Source organism: Oryza brachyantha, chromosome 8, assembly GCF_000231095.2.
Source record: "Oryza brachyantha chromosome 8, ObraRS2, whole genome shotgun sequence".
NCBI lineage: Eukaryota > Viridiplantae > Streptophyta > Magnoliopsida > Poales > Poaceae > Oryza > Oryza brachyantha.
The window spans coordinates 471,647-481,871 of NC_023170.2; positions in this window are offsets into that span (position 1 = coordinate 471,647).

Sequence of the window (10,225 nt, forward strand, 5' to 3'; positions counted from 1 at the left end):
GCATCATCCTCTTTTTGTATTCTCCCTCATTCATCAATTCTTGAGCAGGTCAACTCCACACCAACAAGCAGAACAGCACAGAAGAAGAACAAGACCAAGCAATTGCAAATGCTACAAGTGTCAACAAAGGGGCAAGGCTTAGCTGTACTGCACCGAGATTAAGGGCCTTGTTTAGTTCCAAAAATTCAAAAAAAAACATTTCTTTGGACATCTAAATAGAGCATCAAATATATATGAAACGAAAAATTAATTACATGATTATGGGAGAAATCGTGAGACAAATCTTTTGAGTCTAATTAGACCATGGTTAGCTATAAGTGCTACAGCAACCCACATGCGCTAATGACGGATTAGTTATGCTCAAAGTATTCGTCTCACGGTTTCTAGTCGAGCCGTGAAATTCGTTTTTTCATTTGTGTCCGAAAACCACTTCTGACATCTGGTCAAACGTCTTATGTGACTTTCAAAAAATTTTTATTTCTCCGACTAAACACCTCCAGGTGTCTCTTGTCTATTCTTCTTCCGAAGAATCGATGAACTGAAGGAACGACCGTTTCTTTCCAGGCTTCCAGCTGCTGCTGATTTGGCTCCAGTCCGTCCACGCGCTTCTCTTGTATTTCTCGTATTCTACTCCTCCTAGACTAATATTACCTGCTGCCAGTTATGCCATCTGCAGTTCTCTGTCTGGACACAGCCATATGCAGCCAAATTTATCCTAGACTAATTAACAAATTAAAGAAGAAAATAGTTTAGGAGATAATTAATTAGACAAGAGGCTAACTAAAGTGCACCGAAAATCTGCTCATCGTTTAGCTTTTGGCTTATAAACATGAGCAGAAATTCAAAATTTTAAAATGGACTTTATATAAGGTTATTTCTCAGCGTTTGTAAATCGCAAAAATTCTACTAATAAATTGTTTTGATAGCTAATACGTTTTTGACAAATACTAGGAGCTAAACGACGAGTCCAGATGTCTTGTGGTGAATAATTATCCATGCTAGCTGCCGAAAGTATCCATAAGAAAAGAATCGATCGCCGCTTGTTCGTGCAGATTAAGCAACCTACTCCCTCCATCCCAAAATAAACCAATTTTTTTATTTTTTTTACCTATAATTTTTAACCATTCGTCTTATTAAAAAAATTTGCGATTGATATTTTTGATTTTATTAAATGATAAATTATAAATAATATTTTACGTGTGATTAATTTTTTTAATTTTCTAAAAAAAATTTAAATAAAACGGATGGTCAAACATTGGATATGAAAACCGAATTTTTTTACAAAGTGAGTACGACTTAGAGAAGATTCGCCGAGTTAATACCTCCGGCTGGCCTGGACTGGACGGGGCCCTCGATGGATCCGTCGTCTTTTGTGTTACTAGCAGCAGCTCCTCCGTCCCAAAAAAAAATAATTATGTTCAGCGTTTAATCATCCGTCTTATTTAAAAAACTATTAAAAAATTAAAAAAATTAGTCATATGTAAAGTGTTTTATCATGTAGGATAAAAAAATTTTAAATAAGATAAAAAGTCAAAAATTCTATAAAAACCCAAAAATTGTTTTTTTTGAAACGGAGGTCGTAGCTATTAGCTTTTTTTGTCCATCTTGTTTCAAGTTTCACATTATGAAATAAAGTACTCACTCATCATGCATTCATATCTTAGTACCACTACTGCATGCTGACCTGGTCGTTTCAGTTTCACACCAGAAATTTTAATTAACACATCATGGATGGATGCATGGTCTGTACAGGCAGTTTTCTGTTCAGACTTGAGAGTTCAGTAGATGCTGCCGCCCAAGTTCATACTATCCCATCGTTCTTTTCTCAAAGGGATTACTATCCCATCGTTTTGCCTACGACCCAATATCTATCAATGACCACAAAATAATTTCTGAGTACATTTATATATACTAGTAAAATATACATGCTTTACTATGGAAATGTATTATAAGATATTATAGAATTTTTTTATCAAATATATTAATATCAGTTGTTTGAACCAAATATAAAATATTCCACAATATCATAAAATAATCATAGGCTAATTTGCAAAAGAACTACATAAAGCAATGGGGTGACAGATTCACTATCACCACTACAAGAGATATTTAAAATAGTATATATGTATTAGCTATTTACAAAGAAAACACGGGAAAATAAATTATGATGAAAAAACCCTAAACTCAATTCAAAATTAAGTTTAAAATTCAAATTTGGGCACGTGCCAATAAGCTAAAAAAACATATGATAAGTGTGGTCCGTACACCGTTAGATATTCCAGCCGTGCTTGAAGTTTAAACTTTCATCGTTTATCTTCTTTACAAAATATTTATAGTTTATCTCTTCCCAAAATATTTAAATATAGTTGAAATTTTGTTATATAGCGTCATAAAAAATAACCATGTAACTTTCGTTACCATTATATATTCATTCAAAAGTAATTCATGGTTAAAGCGATAGACATAGTAAAAAAATGTTAATTATTCGATGTTAAAGTAATTCATGGTTAAACCAATTCATTAATTTGTGTGCACAAATATAAAATGACTTACACCTCGTCCTTTTACTTCGCTTATACTAATAACCAAAATTAAATTTTAACTTTAAATTTGAAGTTAATTTTGGGTTCCCATTACAGTTTATTTTTATTTTTCAGCTTCGCTTTTTTAGATCGTTAACAACATGTATATAAAAGTTTTATTTCTCAATTATTTTTTATTTGTAAATATTTTGTATGACCTCTTACATTTGGCATTAGAGATGTACTTGTTAACATGAGTTATTTTTATTATATATACTTATGAAAGTTTGCAACATCATATATATCTCTGAATTAATGATCCTCGTATATATATATAGAAATTTTTCATCGAACTGAAAAACAAGAGCACATATGTTTGAACACCTTGTCTAGTGGGCAAGAACATATTGTACGTCTGCATGACGACAGAGAAGATCGATCGACATTGCATTCACGCGTGCAGAGTTGTACTCCGTTGGTCCCAAAATATTTGGCGCCGTTAACTTTTTATACATGTTTGACCGTTCGTCTTATTCAAAAAATTTACTTAATTATTAATTATTGTTAAATATATTTTTATGCATATATATAGCTTTACATATTTGATAATTTTTTTAATAAGATGAATAGTCAAACGTGTATAAAAAAGTCAACGTCGTCGAACATTTAGGGACGGATGTAGCAGTAGCTAAGGGGTGATTATGGAAAAAACCAAACCGCATATTTGTAAACGAAAATAATATATAAATAAATTTTTTATGTACATATTCTTAGTGATATAAAATCTAAGGTTAGAAAATAAACTTCAGTGAAAAACCATAAATAAACTTGAAATTTAAGATTAAAAATTTAAATTTTGGTTTATAAGCATAAATAAAAACGAAAAGACGGTGGCCCTATAAGTAACTAGCTGATGATGAACTCGTGATGCATGCATGTCATTAGTTACGCCGGCCGCTGAACAAAGTCATTATTAGATCATCAAGATCCAAACTAATCAACTGATTGATCACATCAACTTAATTAGAGCATCATCATCCACCAGTCATACTTTTTACACCCATCTGAAGAAAATTAAAGCAGATTAAAGATGTTGACGACGATGATATATACATGAATAAAATGATCGATCGATTATATGCATCAGCATGCGTCTATATGCATGTATAGTAGCCAGACGGATCATCGATCGAGAGAGAAGAAGACGATATCGATCGAGCAAATTAATTAATTAATTCTTTAATCGAAGGGAAGAAATGCTACTCCCTTCTAAGATGCAAAAATATTTCTATACATATTTTTTCTTTCTTCCAATAGAAAGTACAAACTCTACACATATAGTTGTATGATTCACATGACATTTAATAGTGTTTATACTTTCTGTTGGGTGAGAGCAGAAACAATTATGAAAATATTTTTCATTACGGACGTGCAGAGAGTAGCTACAACTGGTAGTAGGATCTAATATTCATATATATATATATATATACTTTCTCTGTCTCTAGATATTTGACGTCGTTAATTTTTTATACAAGTTTAACTATTCATCTTATTCAAAAAAACTTACATAACTATTAATTATTTTTATATAATTTTATTTACTATTAAATATACTTTTTGCATATATATAGCTTTATATATTTTTTAAAAAAATTGAATAGGACGAATAGTTAAACGTGTATAAAAAAGTCGACGGCGTCGAACATTTAGAGATAGAAGAAGTATTATAAAAAAAACACAAGTTGTCGTTAACTTAATTGGATCTATCTACGTATATATCTACACATTCATGGGTAGGTAGACAGTCGATAACCCAAATATTGACCGTACGTACGTACGCACGTGTCTATAGTCGACCACAAACATACATAGCTACGGAGTAGCTAGCATGCAATAACATTGTATAGTTATTAACCAATATATATACTGTAATTAATCAAATACTAGCAGATGAAAACGTAATATTAATGATATATCGATCGATCATACATTAATTCATACATACTCAATTTAGGAAAGTACGTGTGCATGTACAAGTAGATTTGCATGAACAGATCGAGATCGAGTAGCAAATTAAAATGCATGGAAAATTCAGGGTCAAAGAATTAAGCATGTCAGGTCAAGTACAGTCTAGTTAATTAATTAATTGATTGATTAATATGGATCGAAGAGGATGGAGTGAATACGTACGGCAGTTAATTTCATAGAGCTCATGTCAAAATTTGCTGCCGTCCTGCTCCATATATACATCTAATTAAATGCATGAATAGTAATTTAATTAGTAGCTCTAGTTGTTATTTGTCGATTTTTGGTCATCTGTTTGACACTGTATTGAGTTCTTTGATTACAACGTTTACCTGCAACGATACCACTAACACTGCTTCATCGATCATTGCTGGTATTATACATCATATATAGCATATAAATGCATAATGTATTGAATTGTGCACTTGTATAATATATAAGGAATTGTGCAATTTTTTTATGGAAAGGGCAGGAGCTCAACAAGTAAATAAGACCATGTGTGACAGCTAGGGATGGGAACGGTTGAAAACGATACTATATTTATATTATTTTTAAAAAGCAATCTTGATGCGGTCGAGTTTTTCATATTTATGAATTTGACAGTTTAGTGTTACCTAATATTAGTAATGGAAATTAAAAGCAATTAAAAATTATATTGGGATAGACATGGATCGAAACTTAGAATTCTAGATTATTCTCTTCAACAAAAAGTCGAACCTAGGATATTAAGTGCTACTAAGGTCCTTACAACCGCTAGGCTACAGTCATGTCACTGTGATACTTTTGGCAAAGTGCTTCGAAAGATTTTTCGCGATATTTTTCCATCATTTTCGATGATTCTCAAAATATTTCTGGTTTACTCTGTTGTAAGGGAGGAATAAATTCCCAAATTACAGAAAAATAGGAAATGGAGCACCCCATAAATTCGAACTAATACGAAAGGATTTATACGGATTTTTTAGTTAGCTTGGTAGTGCTATCGACTTTTTTTAAAAAATGAATTAGAATTTGAAATGTAAGTGAAGAGACAGGAGGATGTCCATGTCGGGACTAAAGTGTGTATTCACAACCTTTGATACACATTCAATGGTAGGATGCTTCTTTTAGCTAGGTGTGTATATATATATAAATAAGAAAAAGCAATGTAATTCTCATTAAATGTACCGAAAAGTATGTAAAACTTCGATGCATCTAAATTATTGGTTGGAGGTATTTACATTTTACATAAAAAATTGATATCTCGTGGATATTTTTTTTAAGAATCATAAAAATTGTTATAAAAGGAAGAGGACATTTACGACTTCATCTCTCCCGAGGACATTTCAATTCACCTCTCGTTCTCAGATATTTCTGCATCGTTGGATTTGTCGCCGCTAGTTTTCTAGTTCACCCTTTGGCATATCCCTTCCTAGTTTTCTTATCTCTCCCCCTGATACTTTTGGAAGCTTCTTGCATGTCTAGCAGCAGCTAGTGGCATGGCCGAAATAAAATCAATGGAGGTCGGTTTCATGAAAAGCTTCCTTCTGAAAGCTTCATTCATATGTGTGATGATCGAGATCGATGGTGACGGCGATACATATGTCTGGTCTCCCCGTGTCTAAGCTAAGCTAAGCTATCTTGATCTCATGATCGAACAAAACAAATGTACTAGCTAGCTAGTACAATCTTTATTTCTGGCTTTCTTCGAGGAGTTGAGAGAAACATGTATGGTAGTACAATGTAATGTAATGGTACTACAGTACTAGCAATTAATCGATCTCTTTTAAAGCAATATGTTCAATGATGAATCATAATGCTTGCTATAGATATTGAGCATGTCACATAATATCGTTTTTTCACTTCGTGCAACTCCCTCGGTTAGTCGTAAATAATATTTGGTATTTCGGATAAGATTTAGTCAACCTTTTAAAATTCAATCATTGATAATTTATCAAATAATTAGTTTAAAAACAAAAAAATATGGAGCTATAAGTTCATATCTAAGTAAATGGGAAACAAATGTTTCTGGAAATTAAAGCTTGAGCAATAACAAATATGGAGGTTGAGTGAAGAGCACAAAACATTTTCTTCATCATTTTAATTAATTTAATGCGTAGTACAGCAGTACTGCAGATGTCCTAGCTGGCATTAGCGACCAAGCTAGGCACTAGCTAGCTAACTAACTGCTATTTGCAATTGTCTTAAAAAAGGCTACTCCTAATTGTGACTAGTTGCAATTAATCGTCTCTTTCAGGTTAGGAGAGGAGAGAGACCGGCTGCTGTAACATTGATGGTGAACGAACAATGTGATCTTATTTTCCCTAACCCAACCTAGTTCAATTCTTAACTCTCAAGCCAAAGATCATCAAACACATCTTACAATACTGATCATCATCTGCAGTACTTGTTAATAATTGTGTTTAATCTCGTAAGAATGACAGCTACTTTGATGCGTTTTTTTCTCGATCGATTGCTACTGCAGCTGGACTACAGTCAGGGCTAATCTGTTCTACATGTTTCCATGCCCTTGCAATTTATCTGTTGTTATCGCCGTTGACGCAGGACTCCATATGAGCAGGAATGCATGCCCTGAAACTGAAAGTGACCATGCAGAAATCCACTGGGACAGGCTTCCTGATCACATCTGCTGTATCAATTTGTCGTACGTCGTTTTCGTCTCTGAAAATTGGATCCATATGTACATCACTTTGAAAGAAATAAAGTAGCATGTCGCCATTTTTTTCCAGGAGAGATTATTGCCATGGCATTCATATGCATTATGTGTGTTTAGATTAACAGCAGACTCATCAGTGATCTTGCTGAATGTCAACCCCTGAATTACAGTTTGCTGACGATCAGTGCTCCTGCGAATGTGGAACGTAGGTATCAGATGTGAAATTCTCAATGAGGCTAATCAAATTGACAAGATTTATATATAGTTGGGAACTAATTGAGTTTCTCTGACCAAGCAATTTTTGTTCGATATTAACTCGACTGAACTTTGAATTGAATCAGTCACTCATTGCGTCTCTCCAGCTGAAAATATGAACTAGTAGACAGATCATGGAGAACACGTACGTACGCACGACCTAGTCGACCAACTCATATATGTGCCAATTATTAGGTGCAGGTTGCGTAGATTAGAGGTTTAATTATTTAATTGATCGGTTTTTCAACAGCATGCATATATGTACTAATTAATCTGTTGCACATCACAATTAATCACCAAGAAAGCAACAAGCAAAAAAGCTTAATGTAGTACTAAAAATGCAGTTCGCGTGTGTCGGAAAAGCAAGAGGCTTTGGTACTAAATTAAAATTGCAATTCATTTGTGTTGAAAAAGTGTATACATGCATAGAGAGCTTACAGTGACGTTCCAAGAATCATGGAAAAAAAAAGGCATGGTAGTTTTCTACTCCCTTCGTTCCAAAATAATATCTTTTTTCTAGCTTAAATTTGAATTAGAATGATAAACTTATTTTGGGACGGAGGAAATACAAGCTGAGTATAAGCACTGCTGATTTTCTCCCTTTCATCTATCTGAATTTATTGCAGAAAAAGGCGCTCCTTGCATCTTTGATTTAAAGAAGAAAAAACCATGACACTAAATTGAGAGTATTCATGTTAATTCGTCTTAGCACTAAAAGTCTCATTTTGATTTCATAATGTGCACATGGAAAAACATTTTTTTGCTTCAGACATGAACTGTAAGATGGTATGTTCGTACAGTAAAGTGGCAATTTTCTAGTTAGGTGGAACCAAGAACAACTTGGTTAGTTGGTTTCGGTCCCTGCTTGTCAGCTAAGTAGCTGCACAGATGCCTGTACCTGTCAGTTCTCTGAAACATAATCCTCACCAAACTGAAGCCCATCCCAATCTCATCTCTTTTTCTGCATTTTTTCTGACATGCAACAGTTCATCGCGACCGGCCAACAAACCACAGCAGCAAATTGATCAGATCAAATTGCTCTCCAGGATCGATTTATGGCTCCAAACAAACCAGGATAACTTGCTTTCCAGATCAGTTCTTGACAAAGCAGCTCTCTGAATCATCATAGATCATGCTCACAGTACCCAGCTCTGACGTAAAGATCATGACAAGATTTGACGAACAGGGAGCAGCATGATGAAATGGGGAAGCTGAAGAAATGATTTGATGCTTTCTTGGTTAAAGTTTCTCTTCGATCGTGGCGACTCTGCAGTCACAAACGTGATACTCACCAAACCAATACTCCTGCCTTGTTTAAGATTCAGATGGATCGCGAATAGTCGAATGAATTGAACAACTTTGTGTAGCTTACCAGCCAAGAAGAGTAAAATGAAATATTACTTCTCTGCTCTCTAGAAGCAGCAAAATTCACTAGTCATCATGACGATTAACAGGTGATAAATCATGATGTGATATATATATGTAATTATCTAGCTTTAAAATATTAACTTACCTTACAATCCATGAAAATAATTAGCAAAACTATTTTCCATCTCAACTAACACATCTCTCGAAGCATTAGCAAAGGGAAATGTGTATGTTACTACTATTCTTTCTGTTAGAAAGACATATAAAGAAATCCAAAAAAAGATATTTTTGGTCTTTTTCAAAATATGAAGACATCAGTCGCAAGAGATTAATCAATCTATAAAAAAGGACGAAAAATATCAGATGCTAATGACCTGCAAAAGAGGGAAATGGTGGCGTAATAAGATGGAGAGAGAAAGAAGGTTTCAACATAATTTTCCAGGTTATTAAGAGGGTCACATCTCAAGGGTAGGTATGTAGTGATACTCGAGCCTTACTTCAAAAGACAGGTAAGTAATAGACAGCTTGTGCATGCATAAGCATTGCACCAGTCTTTATTTCTTGCAACTTTGACATCGAGAGAGTCAAAAAAAAAATTACTAGTAGCTAGAAATAACCAACAAATTAAGGAATTTTAATAACCCAAAATACACCTTGACCACTTCAAGTTCAAAATTCCGTTTACCCTTAAATTCCTTGCAAAACATGCATGGCAAGAGAAAAAACTTCCTATAATCCTATGTATCCATCTTCAAGTTCAAAATTCAGTTTACCCTTAAATTCCTTGCAAAAACATGCATGGCAAGAAAGTTTTAGGTTTGTATTCTATGCATCCATCGTCATAGCAAGTGGTTTGTCAACTAATGTGTGGCCTGAAGATGAGATGCAGTCCCAGAAGCTATGTCAGAATACTGCACAAGTTTCTTTCAGGAACCCGTGTGATCTTGCAGTTTTTCAGGTCATGGTGTGTAGTTTAGTCTCCTCTCCCTTTTCCTGCATCACATCTTCATCTCCACCGTGTCTAGAAATTGACATGCCAACTTCTCAGACTTTCACGGGGAACATGTGACCAAATTTACCCAAAAACAACAGCGTTTTAAGTTCGATCAATTTTATATAAAAATATACTAACATCTACAACATTAACTTAGTTTCATCAAATCTATTATTAAATAAGTTTTTATACTATATATTTATCTTGTGTTGAACATATTGTTATATCTTTCTATAACTTGATCAAATTCAAAAAGGCTTGACTTAGAATAAAGTTATCTCAATATGAAACGGAGGGAGTATGATTTTTTAGTTTCTAGCTTACGATGTCATTGAGTTCAGTTTTTCGCCAGTTTTTGGGAAGAGATTGAGAGTGGCCACATGTGAGAAACATTAGGTTAATGTTAAG